The sequence below is a fragment of the Anser cygnoides genome, chromosome 3 (assembly GCF_040182565.1).
Source record: "Anser cygnoides isolate HZ-2024a breed goose chromosome 3, Taihu_goose_T2T_genome, whole genome shotgun sequence".
Classification (NCBI taxonomy): domain Eukaryota; kingdom Metazoa; phylum Chordata; class Aves; order Anseriformes; family Anatidae; genus Anser; species Anser cygnoides.
Genome location: NC_089875.1, coordinates 94,315,855 through 94,335,120, shown reverse-complemented (window position 1 = coordinate 94,335,120; position 19,266 = coordinate 94,315,855). Strand labels below are relative to the sequence as shown.

At 37.0% G+C, this 19,266-nt stretch overlaps 1 protein-coding gene across 3 annotated transcripts in view; it reads right to left on the bottom strand.

Moving 5' to 3' along the window:
- The window catches only part of EYS (eyes shut homolog), a 953,299-nt gene that overhangs the window by 456,124 nt on the left and 477,909 nt on the right, over window positions 1-19,266 (bottom strand). The window lies entirely within an intron of this gene.

Here is a 19,266-nt window from a genome sequence, read left to right as displayed (position 1 = left end):
TCAAGGGCTTTTGGTAAATGATGTTAGACATAAAATTATTTGAAATCTTTATGATCATATCCATTATGGAAGATATGGTGGTATGTTTTTCTGCTGGTAGTTTTCCTGCAAATTAGTGCCACACAACTTACATCTGAACCTCTCGAAGTACTTTATGAAGTACTAATTGACAATCAACAAATACCTAGGGATATGTAACCTTGTTTTAGCAAGATCACTATCCTGATTTTTAGGGTGTGTGGGTCAGGCGTGCTGTGCGGGAGAGAAGAAGAATGTTTAAGGCAAAAAGTCATCTGCCAGAGTGTAAGAGTCCAGAAGCCAGAAGTTAGATCAATTCCTCTGGCTCTCCATTTCACAAAAACACCTGTATTTACTTAAGTATCTCAGTCTCAACTCAAAATAGCAACTGCTACTTCATAGTGAACAGTGAATGAAAAGTTCCTATAGCCTTTTCTCATTACTGTGCACCCCAACTACTGGCAGTTTTTTTTAAAGAAAATAATCTATAGCAAGGAAGAAGCAGAGAGGCACTAACCTTTTCCTGGTGTATGCGTGAGTATTTAGCAAAAGATCAAAAACAGGAGTTCAAAGAACATCTGTTAACACAGCTACAAATAGTTTCTTTAAGATCACGGGAAATGTTTTTGCTTAATGAAGATTAATAGAGTAATATTCATATTAATATGAATGTTAGCTATTTACAACTATTGTACACATTTGAGGAAACTGCTTTTTTCACAATATACACTCAGCTTCTTAATTAAGGCAAAAGGAATGAAGTAACAACCCAGGTTCTGTTTAGAAGTCTGTGGCCACAGCCCCAGCAGCCTTAGAGTACTGCTATCTTGCAGTAGTGGATATTACTGAAGAAACTGGACTTGGCAGGTATCCTCAGGAAAACTCTCTCTCTGAGAGGGGCTGCTGTACATTTCTGTTTGAGCAGATCTTGGTGCAGTAGTACTTGCAATACGCTATATGTTGGTACAAATTAGAGGGCAATTCTCTGCCATGTTCATCCTCCACCACATGCAAGCATTCAGCAAACAGCAGCTCTGGATAATCTGGCTCATTTCCAGTGTCAGATTCTCTGATCAGTGGTACCTTACATGAACTCACTACACGTAAGAACTTAAAACTCTCCAAAAACATGTGTCTTGTGAATACGCTGCCAAAATCTGAATTCAAGAACAGAGAGCACTAGTTCATCTATTCTACTATAGAAGATCTAAATACCAGACATTTTTCCCTGTAACTTGGCATTAGGAAAGACAATTCTTAATCTGCTCTTAACAAGCAATTCTTAGAAAGCACTGGCAGGAAGGATGGTAGTACTACACAATAATATACCTTGACTTTACTTCATTTGCAACTCTAAAATGATTTTTCATCTTGTATCTGAACGAAGAGACCATCCCTGTAACATCACATTTCTATTCCACATCGTTATAAACAGAGGTCATTTCGTAACTATCTATCTTTTCATTTTCCTGATCCCTTTAGCAAAAAATGGTGAGCGTTAAAATGTGATAGTCCTGAATTTAAGTTTTTTTTGGTAAATGAGCAATTCCAATTTTTCCTCTCATAACCAGCTGCCTTGTCACTCTATCATGTACATATTCCCAATCTTTTCAAAGCTGCTGATAAGAAATTGTATTAGCTTCCATGCAAAAAAAAAAAAAAAAGTGTTCTCCTACGAAGTCTTATTGAATTTTAAATATACAAAAAATCAGAGAGAGGACTTATTAATGAAGTGGGTAGTATTTAAGTGTATAGACCACTAATGTTTTTTGCACTACATACTCTTACAAAAACAATAGCAGTTATCTTTGAAAACTCATTTTAATAACAATCACACGTTACTTAGTAGGTCCAAATCTGTATTTCAAGGGTTAAAGTTCTCAGTTCAAATTTACTAATTTGGTTTTGACAATGAGATATGTGAAAGCATTTATCACCACAGACAATAGATTTGGTGTTCTTATGAATTTTAAGGCAGACATTTCTGATCTTAAAAACAAACAAACAAACAAAAAAAATCCTAGAACAGTTCTGTTCAATAGCTGTTTATTACTCAAATAATAATTTATTACTCAAAATAGTTCACTTCATAAATAATCTAAGGTCATTCATTCATACTGCTGGCATTCATTGTTGCTATCTTCTATCCTCTCCTTAGGTGTAACATACTCACTGAAGGAAAATAAACCTGACATCAAATAGTTTTAAAAAAATAATCTTTTGCTAATAAGATATTTCAATATTAGTTCAGAAATATAACAGTAGCAGATTTCAAAATCATCTGACTAAATTTGATTTGCCTATTATAAACCCGTTAGAAAGTTGGTTGAGATAGATGGTTGTAACCTTTCATTTGAAGTTGATACATATTGATAGCCTGATTCTGAAAGACAGATCAAGGGTTAAAGGTTCATCATTGATAATACTTTCATATTCAGATATGCTTCCATTACTGCATAATATATTCAAAAAGAAAAAAATTATAGCTCCTTTAGATGATTAACATCTTGAAATTGAATAGATTTTGTTACGTTATTCTGCTCCTAATCTACCTTTATTTATGGTACATTGATCTACTACCACAATGCCATTGAATTAATTTTTGCTTGAACAGCTCAATGAATGCAATGGCAATGTAGTGAAAATCCATTACTTGATTGTGGGAAAAAAAGACCCAGTGCATAATTTAATGTGTTAATAAATGATTAGGAAAATTACGTTTCAAAAGACAAGATGTACTGGGAAAAAACATACTTTACATCTTCCTTTCATTCCTATAACTTGCAGCTATAACCTCAGAGAGTTTTGAAAACAGGAATCACTGCAGTGTTCCTTTTTTTTTAACTATTTGCATACTCAGAATTATCAAATTGCAGAGAAATATCCAACATGTACATTATATGAAGAGATTTTCTTTTCCTACAGCATATTTGAAAGTCCATCCTAGATGTAACAATATATTTAATAGTCATAATGAATGAGAACGTTAGTACAAGGCCACAGAATAGCAATCAAATCTCCTGCAACTCTTAGAAGTATCCAATAGGTTAATTCCATTATACTGCACCAACAGTTGTTTGGTTGATTATGAAAAAAGGAAAAATTCTCATCTAACTGCTAAATTAGAACTAGTCATACATATTATTAACACCAAGAAATGTTTTTCTGTCATGCGGTCTCTTGTCTTTTGCAAAGGCTTGCAGACCTACTCTCAGACAATCAAGTCAAATATTCATAATGAATTAATGAAAAAAACTCCTCAGAGTAACTACATAAATTGAAGAAAATAACTATTATTAGTATTCTAGACAAGGTGTTCATGCACAATGAAAAACTTTTAAAATTATTTTCTACACATACACAATTTTGTTGAAACTACAGCTGACATAATTTATCAACCCACTCCAAAACTTCTAGGGGGCAGTGAAGGAAAAGAGTAGAATTCAGATACTGCTTTGTTAGGGAAGTCAGTCTAACACATCTCCACTAATGTTAGGTAATTAAAAATTAAGAAGATAGTTTAAGGTGTATATACTCCCTTTATAATGGATAGAGAGAAAGAGAGGAAAGAGAGAAGCAGCCTCAAAGGGTAACCTGTATCATCTGTCTCAGACAGCACTTATCTTGAATTACCTAGAGGTGGCAATGAGTGCACAATGAAATTAAATGGGAGAGTTGGACTAGCCGTTTAGTTTTTAGAGGACTAAAATTCAAGGAAATTAAGCTTGCTCCTATTCTCAGTTGTAAACATCATTATGCATGCAGTGCAGCTTGCTCCATATTCTGTACATTTTTTTTTTTTTTTTCTGTGGTGCGTATAGGGGTTTTTGGAATATCAGGATGAGCCCTTACATAATGTTTCATTAAATGAAGCTTTGTTTCTCAGTCTCAGTTCTCTCACACCTTTGAGTCCAGCATGAACTTCACAGTCATCTTCCTTCATTTCTGCCCCAATACACTGTACAGCTGTTTCAAGCTGACCTCTCCTTAAGACAATGCTAGGCTGCAAGTGGTCTTTAGGTGTAACTGAAGTACAGGCACCAAAATTCCTGAAGTATACATGAAGCGATGTTCAGGCACAGAATATATGAGGCATGGGTTGTTCACGCTCACTATTTTCAACTTTGTTGTTGATTTAGATTCCTTGGAATTCAACAACATAACCACTGCTTTTTCTTAATGACTCTTTCTACTCTACAGAGAAATAATTCAATTTGAAATGTCTATTAATAGAAAAGAGGAGAAAGATTTTGAAGGGTTGAGTTGGACTGTAAATAAATTAAAAAAAAAAAGTGCTTTAACGAGTCAAACTCGCAAAAAAACAAAAATAAAAATCAGGTATAAATCAGTGATTAAGTGCCACCAATGAAGATCTGGTTACCAGACGAAAATGATAAAAAGTGTCTATTAGTCTCCAATTAATTTTTGCACTGTGGGAAAAAATAGAAAAGAAGCTACAGAACTCTAACTTTGTGCTTAAGTTTTTTTTTTTTTTTTTTAAATAGGTATCATGAGATGTAATTAAGATTAGAGTCTGCCAAGAAAGAGTAAATCTGATGGAAGGAATAAAAATGCCTTCTACTGCTATCTCCATACTCTGCCCTTACTAGGAAAGCTTTAGCATTATTAATCGGCAAAATGGACTTTATATTCTTCCTAGTGTTAATGTTTCACACATGGAGTACAAGTCCATTTTGTCTTTTCCACCCTGAAAGGAATTTGTGAGATTTGTTGTGAATACAGATTATAATCATTACAGTGATTACTGGTACAACAGGCTTAAAGGTGAAAATGCGTATTTCTCACATAGGAAAGATAATTAAATAAAAATTAAAGTTATTTTGAAGAATTAGTTCTAACAAAGAGAACAGATTCATAAATAGTAGGAGCTAGTTCAAATGTTCTTGCTAAAGTGCACTCATGGAAAATATATTTGATAGTTTTTTTAAAACATAATTTTATATTCACATGCTAAAATTTCTTCTTTGAGTTCAGCACCTATATACTAACATTGTCTGAACAAATTAGGCCAAGTATGTCCCTGGCATTAATCCCTTATATTCACGAGAGGAATCCCATCTATTCTGAATAGACATTATCATGCAGCTATTTCCAAGAGAAAAATGTACTAAATTTGTGAACTGTCACTTTCTAGACACAGAAAGGTTAGTAATCATTCATAACTGTAACCTACACAGTCTGTCATCCTCTTCCAATGTTGACTGTCATTTAATTTGAAACCTGCCATCTTTTCAATTCTTGTTGGAAGTATGAAAACTTTAGTAAAAATCTTCTTGCTGTAGTATAAACATCCAAATATTCTGCAAAGTTGGTGTGAGAGACCAACTACAATACCATAGAGCTAACATTTGACTTAAAAAATTTCCTGCCAGTTCTGTTTCTTAGCTATGATTGTGCCAGGTACGTTCAGGCACACTGGGATGAAGCTCTTGGAGCTCTGCTTTACAGACTGTACTACCAAGCTATAAACAATGCCTCCACGCACCCAAGAAAAGGGAAAATTACCCCATACATGCCACATTTGGGTGATTTTTGATACTAATGGCAACCGAGGGGCTCCCCAACGTGTCGGTGTGCTGGAGATGGCAAGGAAATGGCATAGATGTCACAACAGAAGAGCATGGAGCAGTAACAGTAACACTACAAAAGGGAGACAGCCGTTCTCCTCCTACTCTTTCACATTCATCAAGGATCAGACTGTCTCATATCTTAATAAAGAAAACTCAACAACCTTCTTCCAATGCCTTTTGTATCTTCAACACACTTTACTAACTGGGGGATGCCTCTCCCTTTCATGTTTCTTGCAGCTCGCTTGCAGTGCTCCTTATCTACATCCTAGTAAAGAGATTATCACATCTTCCCATCAAGACTTTCAGATTTTCAACTGTAAACCCAAGTAAGAAAATACCCTTCTCTGTCTTCATGGATTTTCCCACCAACTTCTCATCCAAACTAGAACCTTTCCCTCTTCCGATTACTAGGTATTTAGTCTCAGCCCTCTGATTAAAAAAATAATAATCATTTTTGCATTCATTATCCCAGAAACACATTCCCCCAACATCCAACTGATTTTTTATGAACTGTAGTGTACTCAACTGAAAAATCAGACACTAGACTTGATCCTATAAGCATTTCAGGATAGTAAAGGAGGAAGACTGAAATGACTGTGATCTTCAAAGAACTTTTTTGAAAACTCTCCTAGCTGCAAAACTTGAGCTCTTCAAGACCATCTCCCTTTCAACAGAATAGGGCTGCAAGCAGACATTGTGAACATAATGGACCATACAATAAACACCACTGACTTACATACAATCTCTGTCAAGCAGAAGCATTCCCTAAGCCTACATCCTAGTACTAACAGCCTTAATGCTTTTCTACGTATTTTTGCATTTTGACTGTAACTTGTGACTGATGTGCTCATGCCCTGAAAATCCAAGTTTTGTAGTCTATACAAGTTTTTATTTCACTTAAAACCATTCAGCTATTTGGCTTCATTACTTCAAGATGCTTTTTTAGTTCCTTTATACCACATGAACATAAATTTGCAAAGTTTCAATTTCTCAGAGAGTAAAGAACATTGTTATAAAAAATTCCTGTGATCATCTCCAGACTCTGTCCTGGTAAATAACCTTGGCATTTTTATAACCTTTTGTACTCAGATGTTGTTGTGCCTGTGTGTTACATTTCTGAGAGTAAAAATATTTTCATTTTTGAAACAACAGTATATATCCTGTTTTTTTTTTTCATATTAGACATGTAAGAAGACATATAAAAACACATACGAATACACCCAAAAATTTATGTACTAAATATAAAAATATTTGACTTTTAGGGCTACAAACTAAGGAAGATGCTAACTTATAGACCTCTTCAGTTCTTTTTTTTTATGAGATGATAACGAGATTTGAGTGCTGTTTCAGGAGATCAAAAATTTAGGTTATTGATTTATAGTAAGTGGCTATGTTTTAGTGCAGAAAAGAGGACGGAAAACAAAACCTTGTATATGAATAAAGCCAAAGATGTACTACTAGGAAAACAAAAACAAATGCATGCTAAAGAACAACTGGCTGCTAAGGACATACCTCAAAACTGAATGGGATGGTAAATTAGCACACTATACTAATTTACATATGATATTGAAAAAGGTGTAAAGAAAAGGTTCTTCACCGAGAGGGTGGCTGTGCCCTGGAACAGGTTCCCCAGTGAACGCGTGACGGCACCGAGCCTTCTGGAGTTCAAAAAGCATTTGGACAATGTGCTCGAACATACAGTTTGATTTTTGGGTGGTCCTGTGTGGAGACGTGTTGATGATCCTTGTGGGCCCCTTCCAATTCTATGATTCTACAGTTGAGAACAACTGTGTTTTGCTTAATATTTTTTTTTCCCCCCTTTGGTTGTGGATTCCAACCCAATACCCCATTTTTTTCTTTCTTATTCACCTGACTTTATCTCAACTCACAAGTTTTGTAGCTTTTGCCTTTCTGATTCTCTTCCCCTCATCCAGCTGCGGATAAGGAAGTGAATGAGTGGCAGTGTGGTGCTTAACTGCCCACCAAGTTTAAACCACAACTAACTGTAAACAATTAGTAATCCTCGACAGAAGTTGTGAAAGGACATTATAATATAGTACTTAACATTGGTGGTTATTTACAGCTTTCAAAATGTTAATCTGGACTGAGATAGGAAACATATTCAAATATCTTCTTCTTGACCATGATCAAGAATTATCAGTGACCGTTCTTAGCTTTTTACATGAGGAAAAAAAAAAAAGAAAGAAAGTAATAGAGAGCAAAAAATATAACAGCTGAGTTATCTGAGATCAAAAGCAATGTGAAGATAAACGGGTATATGGAAATATATATTCTATAGCATTGCACAATTAAAGCAAGAACAAGCTGGGATGAGTACTAGGTGAAAAATTCAGGTATTTTACCAATTACAGGAAGACGCTGAAGATAGATTTTGAAACAATATGATCTGACATTGAAGAATCTATAATTTCTACTAGCTATAATTTTATTCCCACTGCTTTTGAAATAGTTGCTGTAATAAATATATTTTCTAAATACACACATAAATACAAAGCCACATTGCAAAATAAATGCTTTAGTCTCCTTAGAAGACATTTTCCAGCAGAAAGTCTTCCATCTCCAATCCAACAAATTAACTTTTGATACCATATACACCAATCATCATATTCTAAAACCACTGCCTAACAAATCTAAAAACGTTTCATCTTAAAATTAGTAGATGACAGGAAAGAACTAATGCTCATTGTGTCACAGGAACATTAATTTTGTGAACAGCACAATGTGTTTTCAACATCACTTTAGTATTGCCTCATCCACCCCATTTTGAGTTAATAAACTCTAACAAACATTTTCTATGTATACTGCAAGAAAAACTAGCACTGATAAGGCTGCTGAGCCTGATTTTGTTGATGTCATCTTAAGGAAGATTTAGTATAGCTTAGTGACTAATACCAGAGATTTAGATTTTCTATTTCTGTTGTATTTTGTGTTAGTAATAGATTTATTTCAGGGAATTATTTCACCTTCCTTACATTGAGTGAAGTTAAATTACTGCTGACTGCAGAAAATTTGCATGGTTGCTAACTATTCTGGAGTGAATACATTTTTATTTGTTTAGACAAATTTGGTATCCATTCAGGTTGGAAAAGTGAAAAGAACTTTACAAGATAAGATTAGACAACAGGAAACACCATAATTAATACAGATTAATTTGCTTGGTCTAAAACATTTAAGACATCATTTGTTCTGTTAAATATCAACTTCAGATCTAAGATAATCTGGCATGGCCTTTGAAGACTATATATATACATTTAATTTTAAAGTGAATGCACAAAACACATAGATTAAATACAAACTGGCAGCATACACTGCCTGGTTATTTAGCTATCTGAACTCCAGACCGGAGCATCAGGAGAAGCAATCTACCTCAGAGAATTCCTTCTTGGCTTTTTGTACTGCCTTGTCATAAAACATCAGGGCAAGCATCAGATCTTAGTGATCTGAACACCTTCTACTGAAAATGGCACAGATTTAAACATTCATGATCTTGTGATAGGTGAAAAGGAAAAACCCATCACCTTGCTCCTTTCCATTGGTGTTGCGGTCCCCAAACCTACGTACACCAAGGGCTCCTGTTCATCAGGCTGTGGCTGCTGCTGGTGGTGAGATGGATGCCCACAGCTGGAGCCAAAGCAGGGCTTCAGCAGCCACTGGGCCCTGGTGCAGGGCTTGAATCAGCAAAACCCAGCTCAGGCCATAGCCAGGCTGAGCCCCTGCGCTGCCGGGCCAGCAGAAAGCTGGGACCTCCTCTGGTAAGGACAGAAATCATACTTATTGGACTACAAAATGATTTAAAAATAGCTGGACCTAAAGATACCACAGTTTAGAATTAAGATTCAGTTCATGTATAAGAAACAGAAAAGGATAGAGAACAAAATAAATCTGCAGACAGTACAAGTAAAATCTCTTAATTCTTGTCTGAATTGGAAACATTATGGCACATAGAAAACATCATGAGCAAAATGTCACAGTTGTCAATATTGCTAGAGTAGGTCACACTGTAGATGAGCAAGATGCAAATATCAATTCAATATTTATGACATTTTAAAATGATTTTAAGAACATGGGTTTTAGTATGAACAAATCCTTTACTAAAATTAATGAAAAACTTTTAAAACTATAAGATAACCAAAAGAAATGTAACCGTAAGACTGAAATTTCTAAGAAGCAAAGTATCTTTCATTAGAACTAATACAGTTCAATATGGGGAAAAAAAATCCATAGTGAACTGTATTAGTATATTGTATTGCATATATACAGTATCTACATTATATTTGTTGTGTATATATTATTCATATAAATAGACATACAGTCTCACAGAGAAATGCTCATGTTTGCAAGCACTGTTTACTAGCCATCTTAATTTTAACACTGTAATACAAAATACAGCACAAAATAAAACTAAGTAATGGAAAATTGGAGAGCTTTACTAACTATGTGATAAAGATATCAAAAAAAGGACTTTCACTGTAAAACAATAAGAGTATAGTTTGGTGTAAAAGAAATTATATTCACATTTATTTCCTTATCACTCTATAACACGAATGCCTCCAGAATATACTAATATTATGATTATTATTACAGCTTTTGATTTTCATCTCTACTAGGCTTATTTTATGCAGTCTGTTAATATTCCTATTAAAAACTGAAGTACTTACACGTTTTTAGACTCAAGTGAAAATAAAAGTCAAAGTGCACATTAAGGCTAAAAACTCAGTGTGTCTTTCTCTTCTTGGGACACAAGGAATCACAGTTACTACTACTAATGGAATGCAATATTCACATTACAGTTTAAATGTACCATCAGAAACGAGAACAATGCTGTCCTTGGAGGTTCTCCAGACCCAACAAGACAAAGCCCTGAGCTTCTTGGTCTGACCCCATGGCTAACACTGCTTTCAGCAAGAGTTTGGGCTAAAGAGCTCACAAGGTCTCTTCCAGCCTGAATTGTTCTTATTCAAGAACGAAACTGTAGCCTGACCTGGTAAGCTTGGTAAGCAAAATGCACAGGATCCAAAGTATGTAATGGGTCACTGAAACCGGTGACAATGCAACAAGAATTTGAGCATGGTTGCATGCTAAATTACTTGTGAACTGCATCAATTTCATTGCAGCCTTGTCATTTTCAAACTTACTATGCTATTTAATAACACTATCTGGTCAAATTCAACTCCCCTCAAAAATCCTAAAAGAAAGTAAATGAAGAACGTAGGTCGCTTTTATTCCTTTTCAGATAGATGCTAATCACACACTGAGAATCCATGCAGGCAAGCAGGAAGTACATATACTTGGAAAAAATAACAGGAAATAATCTTAATTACTGTTAAGGAAATGTAGTATTTAGAATATAGGTATGCCTTGAGTAGTGTATTTGGATAATGATGTTTGGTTCACTGAAGTACTGGCAACACAACACCTTTATGACACCTTATGTCAAATGAGAACTTTGCAATTCAGAACTGCATTTTAGGGTGACTGCAGGGAAGTAAATCAGATCCAAGTCATGTAATGAGTGAGACCCAGACAGCTGTTCCACACATTTTTTCATTACAAACTAGAACCAACAGAAATGTTAGGAAAACTACTCGATTCTTAGCACGGAAGGTCAACCCATTCTACTTTAGTGAACAAAGTACTTTTTATGCAGTCGTCTACTTATCTGAACCCTACTGAGATTAAGACAGTTTGCTGGCAAAGACAGCTTTAAAGAACCTAACAGATCCATGATGCTATCACTGCCATGCTGTTCAGAAATATGAAGAACCACAACTTTGCAGTAACTGTTCTAACATACAGCACATTGAGTTCTGCTAAGTGAAACACTCAGCAGTCATTGCTTTAGTTATTTATTGCTGTGACTGATTGAAACACCCACAAACCTTTAAATTATGAATTGTTTTTATCTAAACTCTTCCCAGTCATGGCATTTTTTGAGTTCCAAGCAAAAAAAACCAACACCATCACAAGTCACTATTAAGATATTAGTTCCTTTGTAACATCTTATAGAAATATTACAATAATCTAATATAGAAGATTTAGACTTTAAGTACATTTACAACTTATAGAAACCTCAAAGAAATATTGCAGAATCACAGAAGAATAGACACATTGTAATGCATAATGTTCCTCTGTGGTGTCAGCATTAAAGCTGCTTAAAAGTTCCTTTTTTCATAGTATCTGTAGCAGAGCAATTTGTGTGGAAATTGAGATTTCAATCCCCTGGGCCTTGCTAACTCTTACAGAATAGAAACTCCTTTAGCACATTCACAGTAGTATACTTGAATATATTCAAAAACCCCTGCAAAGTTAGACTTGCTGAGAAGTACAGCAACTTCCCTAGCTAGGAGTAACAGCTGTATTACCATACAGCCAGTCTCTTTAACAGTTGCATCAGAACTTTTCAAATTTGTTTTGGGTATAATGCAAAGCACTGATTTTGGCTCCAGAAGCCCTAGATAATTTAAATTCTCACCTAATAGCTTACCATAACAGATAAGATCTAATCATTTGACCACAAGCTCTCAGATATTCTCACTGGATAGGACTAGCCCTTAAATTTTGCATTTCAAGCGGCTCCAAAAATTTTCAGGGAAGGAAAATCATCTGCTTCATCTGCTTTACCCTGAAACACTGATCTGATAGATTATATTTGTGGTAAGATAAATTAGGATATAATTTTCACTTTGTTTAGCTGGGGACATCACTCATCCCACAGATTATACATAGCTTTCTGATAATAAGAACCCCACAGATTATACATAGCTTTCTGATAATAAGAACACCTTAGACACAGACAAGCAAAATTTGGGCTCAGACATAGAAACAAGTTATGGAAGATCAGCTCAGGCCTCAGTAAAAGGCTTCATCATTACAGTTAAGCTTATTTAAATGACCTTGCACTTGTTGAGGAATAAGGTTGGTGCATGGATACCTACTTACAAAAGGTGCCATGTAGCAAGTTATTTCTGCACTGAACTAGTAGCGGATCAGCAAGTACGTTTAAGTATTCTACTTGGCAGCCTCAGCAAAATCCCTACCTTTGAGGCAACCAACCTTTCCATGAAATCCACAAGGGAGGAAAGGTACCCAAGGACTTTAGAAGCCTGTAAAATGAGGAAGGAGCTATCAGCACATGTCTAGGTAGTATAATGAAGTAGTGTTAGAGCCCCTATGAAATATGTGCAAAGCAGTAGCTCTGGAAGGTCAAAAGCACTTTAGCCATGTTAGTATGGCATTATATCTGGCTTTACTGCCATGCCTCTCAAGAGAATAAATTAGGCGGGCTGACACCATGCTGATGCAGTTTTTTTTACATTCAGTCTAGCTGGGAAGTCTTGACCTGTGCTGTACATACAGTATGTTCATTGTTGTCAGCTAAATTAATCTAAGCCATCGCCTCCCCCTGTTTTCACTAAAGAATTATAAAAACTGTTTCCAAGTATTTCTAAATCTGCTTGATATGTAGCAATAATGTTTAAGATAAACTGACTGAATGCACCCATAGCATATACTGTACTGGATATTTTTTATTGAAATTTTTTTTTTCTACTTAGTATAAATAATTAATAATTGGTACACCAGCTACAGATAGACAATATGGGAGAGAAGGCATCACCATAATCTTACATTATGTGTAAGAATCAGATCCAAGACTTTGTTCTGGTCAATATGGAGTGATGTGCGAAAAAGCAGTACTTCGTGCAGAAGTGATTCAGAACTCTTTATTAATACTGTTGCTGCAGTCAGTGGCCTCTACAAAGGTGCAGGAAACGTGGATAAAAACCTGAGAGAATCAAATTGAGATTTTCTCGCAGTCAATGATTGCTTTAGGCAGTGGGTACAATGAAAAATGGGTGTAGGTCCTAAAATGTACATGACTGCATGAGCACAGTATCCTTCTTACTAGTATAATGGGGTATCTTCTACATAGATGTTATTCATCAGTAAGACATTGCTTCTCTTCAGCAGTCAAAAATAAGAAGCAGAGCTTGTTCTATTCCTCTTTTACTCCTATGAATCGAGAAAGAAGATGGTTCTGTTTGAAGATCAATAGTAACTAACTATACAGCACATTGATGGAATTGCCTTAGAATTACTATACAAAATACACAAATTGTACAGTAATGAGCATGAAGAACAAACACTTCACATTTAGATATTCATTGCCAAAAGACAAGGATTTTCTTCCCTGAAGGCACAGATCTGTAACCCAAAACAATTATATTTTACTAAACAAGGAGAGTGTACTGTCATCCAAGTTCCTAATCACCAGATTCAATTTGTATACACAGCGAGAGTTGCTTCTGCCAAGCACTCATTATGAATGTGCTGTAGCATCACATATTTTGAACATAATCCGTAGAAAAAATTAGGTAGTTATTGACTTAATGACCTTAAGGACTCTCCTTAAGAGTTTGCATGCACCATAGAGACTTTCTTCCTTACAACTGGGATTCTTAGCTGTTCAGTAACTTCACTGCTTTGAAACTGAAAATATGGACCAGTCTATCTTCCCCTGCTGCTGAAGCTGTGACTATAAGACTTGAAATAAAATCGTCAAAAGGTGACAACCCCGAACTGGCTTTGTGTGGCTAAAGGTTGGACACAGTAATTTAATCATGGGTGCCTGGTTTCTGTTTTGGCAGACCACGGGCCAAACATACGAAGGCTTGTATTCAATTCGTGTAATTCAATACCTGATGGGCTGCATCCGAGGGTGCTGAGAAAACTGCCTTATAACTTTGGAAAGCTGCTTTCTGTAGTCTGAAAGTTTACGGAAATTGGGGAAGGTCATCACTCTGAAAAGCCACAGAAACTGGGGGAGATCACCAGCGGAAGGACAAACATTGCACTCATCTCTGCTCCAAAAACTAGAAGGATTATCTAAGGAGCTACAGGCCAGTCAGCCTCACTTCAGTTCCTGGGAACATTACAGAAATGACTTTTTGAAAGTAATTTCTGGGCACCTGAAGGTGGAACAGTCAGCTTAGGTTTTCAAGGGAAAATTACATCTAAGCAGTCTGTTTGCCTTTTACGAGTAAATGGACAGGTATGTGGAAGAGGAGAGTGAAGTGGATAGCACTAATCTTAATTCTAGCATGGTTTTAACACTGACTCCCACAATATTCCCATAGAATCATAGAATGAATGTTTTGAGTTTGAAAGAACACTAAAGATCATCAAGTTCCTACCCCCCTGCCGTGGGCAGGGACACCTTCCACTAAATCAGGCTGGCCAAAGCCCCATCCAACCTGGTCTTGAACGGGGGTTGCCCAGGGATGGGGCATCCACAGCTTCTCTGGACAACCTGTTTCAGTGCCTCACCATCCTCACAGCAAAGAATTTCTTCCTATTATCTAAAATCTACCCTCTTTTAGTTTAAAGCCATTACTCCTTGTCCTATCACTACACTCCCCGACAAAGAGTCCCTCCCCAGCTTTCCTGTAGGCCCCTTTTAGGTACTAGAAGGCCACACTGTAAGTTCTCACCAGAGCCTTCTCTTCTGCAGGCTGAACAACTCCAGCTTCTCTCTAGAAGTGTTCCAGGCCCAATCATCCTTGTGGCCCTCCTCTGGACTCACTCCATGTCCTTCTTGTACTGGGGGCCCCAGAGCTAAAGGTAGCCCTCCAGGTGGGGTCTCACAAGAGCAGAGTAGAGGGGGAGAATCAATCCCCTCGACCTGCTGGCCACCCTTCTTTTGGTGCAGCCCAGGCTATGGTTGGCTTTCTGGGCTGCAAGCGCACAATGACGGCTCACGTTGAGCTTTTCGTCAACTTATGATCCCAAGTTCTTTTCCTCAGTATTGTTCTCAACCCCTTCTCTGCTCAGCCTGTATTTGTGCTTGTACCCAACTTACGATGTAACATCTGGAACAGTGGACATTTGGATGGCTAAAAAGCAGGCTGGATGGTTGGGCTTAGACAGATAGTATTCTACCTGGAGGCTGCTTAACAAGTGGAGTACCCTAGACTCCTCCACTATGCCCAAAAACCTGGGAGGTCTGATAGGGGACTACGTAAGTATTTAACCTTGAAAAAATGAAGACATTGAATACCTCCAAGTTTTCCATGTCTTTTGTCTCTAGGTTCCCCTCACCAACAAATAAGGTGTATTTTTTCCTTAGCCTTACTTTTGCTGCCAGTTTACATCTACAAGGATTTCTTCTGGCATTGCACATCCTCCTCTAGTCTTAGCTATACCTGCGCTTGTCCTTTCTTAAATTCAACTCCGCACACTTGGACAATGATCCTATATTCCTCCTAGGGAGCCCATCCCTGCTTCTTCCACCATCTACGTGCTCCCTTTCTGCATCTGAGCTCAGTTGGGTGTTCCCTATTCATCCTTACCATGTCTTCTTGACAACTCTCTTCCTTGATCATGGATGAGCAGTAATTTGAACAAAGCTGCTACCAGTCTCAGGTTTGATCAGTTAAGGGATGGCTAAAGACTTTAGTTAGCACTTAAGTGCCTTTGTGGGCAAAAATAATGTTTATGTCCTTTATGATCTTGGCTCTCAGGATTTTTTTATCCAATGAGAGTTTAAGAGGGAGGGAGGGACATAGAGCACTTCAAGCCAAATGCTAAATAAGGTTACACAGTACTCTTGTATATTCCTCTTGGCCCAGGAAATCTGCCAAATAGCATTGGAGCTCAGCAAGTAAAACAAAAAGTGACCCCACTTTTCCTTACACATCTGGCTAACAAATAGCATGGACATTACAGCACTTCTCCAGAGAATGGATAAAGTGAGTTTGTCCCTTCGAGATGGACTGTTCACTGAAAATTCCCAGTATTGATGTGAATGCTCTAATTATTAAAGGCAGACCCCACTACCTACAGATCTAGTGAAGAGTTTCACAGCGTACATGTGAAATTTCTTCTCAGCACACCAATCAGTTTTGGCCTCTCTCCCTACTCAAGCTGCATCCTGCTTTGATATCTCAGTGAGTGTACCAAGAGATTCCTCCCCTCAGAGGAATGACTATAAATATACAGTCATTCTCTTAGTAGTGTAGTTGCTCTTCTTCTTCTGCATATCAATAACAGGGAGTAAAAACAGAGGTCTGAGGACAGCAGATGCAACCACTGCCAGCTGGCTTGCAGCAGGAAGCTGCAGAAGTAGCTGGGAAGGTCAGGAAGATAAACCCAACTTTTCTCCCTTTTCACTGATAAGTTTGGGGGACTTTTCTGTTAAGTCAGCCCACTGTATAAAAAGCAGAGCAGAATTATTTATTGTCATGTAGAGAAGATGAACAGGCAGTTTTGTGGCCCAGGATAAGGTAAGTTGGAGTACAGACCTTGTATTATAGAAAGAATACATGATGAGGTAAATTTTAAAACAAGGTTTTGAGTTCTTTTGACATAAAACTTAAACATGTCCTTAGTTACTTCCAAGTGGCAGTTTGTACTGATGTCATACAGAAAATAAGACTATTAAGGGGTAGGCCTGAGATTAAGAGACTAGCTATTTAAGGAATAACTACTGTACTCTGCAGTAACAATAAGTGAACTTTCACAGCAAAAATTGTTTTCATGGTACCTAGTCATTTTTAGGCATTTTTTTTATCACATTTCCAACAATCATCTGTTTGGATCAGAATTTTGAATTTATATGCCTATTTTACACAAATCACATTTTAGTCACTGAAATCTTATTTTGTGAATTGGATGTGGGTACCAAGGTGCCCGTAGTGGGGGGGCTGCTGGGGTGGCAACTGTGAGGAGAGGCTGGGCTGCCCTGTGCTGGACACCAATTATGTACCAATGCACACTGTTCCATCAGACAAGCTGGTGGTGCCTCTGTGAAAGCGTATGTGAGAAAGGGGAAAAGGCTGCATAGGCAGAGTGAGTACTGAGGGAAAAAAGAAGCGTGGGAAACAGTTCTGTGAACACCAAGGTCAGAGAAGGAGAGGAGGTACTCCAGACGCCAGAGCAGACATTCTTCCGCAATCCATGCAGGAGACCATAGCAGAGCAGGTATTCCCAGGACTAACTTGAAGGACTACCATCACAGCAGAAGACCCATGCAGGAGAAAAGTGTAAGGAGTAGGTAACAGCAGAGAGGAACTGTTACGAATGGCTTGCAACCCACATTACTCTGTACTGCTTGAGGAGAGCTAAGTAGAGGAGTCAGGGAATGATGTTGAGCCAGTGAAGAAGTATGGGGTAGAAGAAAGCTGTTGTTTTAATTTCTTTGCTTCTCACCATCCAAAAATCTATTTTAATTGTCAATAAAATCAATTTTGCCTGAGTTGAATCTGTTCTGCCCTTGATGGTAACTGTTAAGTCTCCCTGTCTTTACCTTGACCCATGAGCTTTTTCGCCTTATTTTCTTCCCCGTCTTGTTGAGAAGTGGAGTGAGAGCAGCTGGGTGGACATCTTGCAGCTGGTGACTAAATTATTCTTAGAATTATTCTAATCTCTAAAATTATTTAGTTAACCTCAAGATTAAATATATATATATATCAGAAAATAAAGACTTAAGAACTAGTAAATATGTCAAGTGATGAAGTGAAGACTTTTGCTAGTCACAGAATCCTTTCAAAAGAAGCAATTAGGCATCATCCCAAAAAACCCTCTAGTCAAAAATGTTGTATTCTAATTAAATTCATTCTGCATCAGACTTTGTGACCCTGACACTTACAGTTTATACTTCAATATAAAATAATTTTTCACGAACATGAAAAATATTTCATTTGAGGCATGTCTGAATCATCTGGTTTGCACTTTGACATAAGGTTGTTTGGATGGTAAGATTTATAAAGAAAAAATGATTAACACCTGAATCACGAAAAAGACCTTAAGGGTAAGTTATCATCATACATTATGTTTAATTACTTATTCCTATTACTTTGTCATATTTCACAGCTGAAGCGAGAGTAATATTAATGTTTTAGTTAACAGGCTTGTTTTTAATATCAATGTGGAATATATATATATGTAGTTTTTTCTTGTATTTCTCTTTGTTAACGTAATTATGTAGCAATGCACACTCAGAATGCAACATCCCATTAATTGATTTGTGACAATGAAGATATAGCTATACTCATTGATTATATTTTATTATTGTGCTTATAATTTTAAATTGGTGATTATGTTCCATGTAATTTCACGAAGAGTAACAGGAGTTTCTCTCGTCTGCACTGTTATCTTCAGATTCTGTAACAAAGGTTTATTAACCTGTCAAGCCATCACGAAATTTGTGCAACAGCCTTTCATATTCCTTTGATATTCCTTTGATTTCCCTTTTAAGTATCAAAACCCAAAACACGATCCTCAAAATGTATATCCACTGGAGAAGCCAGTGGTGGGCAAGAGGCTGGGAGGCAACAGTTGACCCAAACTGACCAAAGGGATATTGCATACCATACAATGTCAAGCTCAGCAATAAACATGAATTAACAAAGGGGAAGTCACGCTTGGCCAACCTGACAGTCATCTCCACAGAAGGCTGTCTTAGTGAATGAAGGGAGAGAAGTGGCTGTTGTCTATCTCAATTTTATTAAGGCTTCCAACATTGTCTCCCGTAGCATCAATATAGACAAGTGCCCAATGAGGTGGATTAAAAACCCACTTGTTTGTGATCAGTGGCACAAAGTCGATCCAGATGCCAGTCACTAGTGGGGTATCCCAGAGT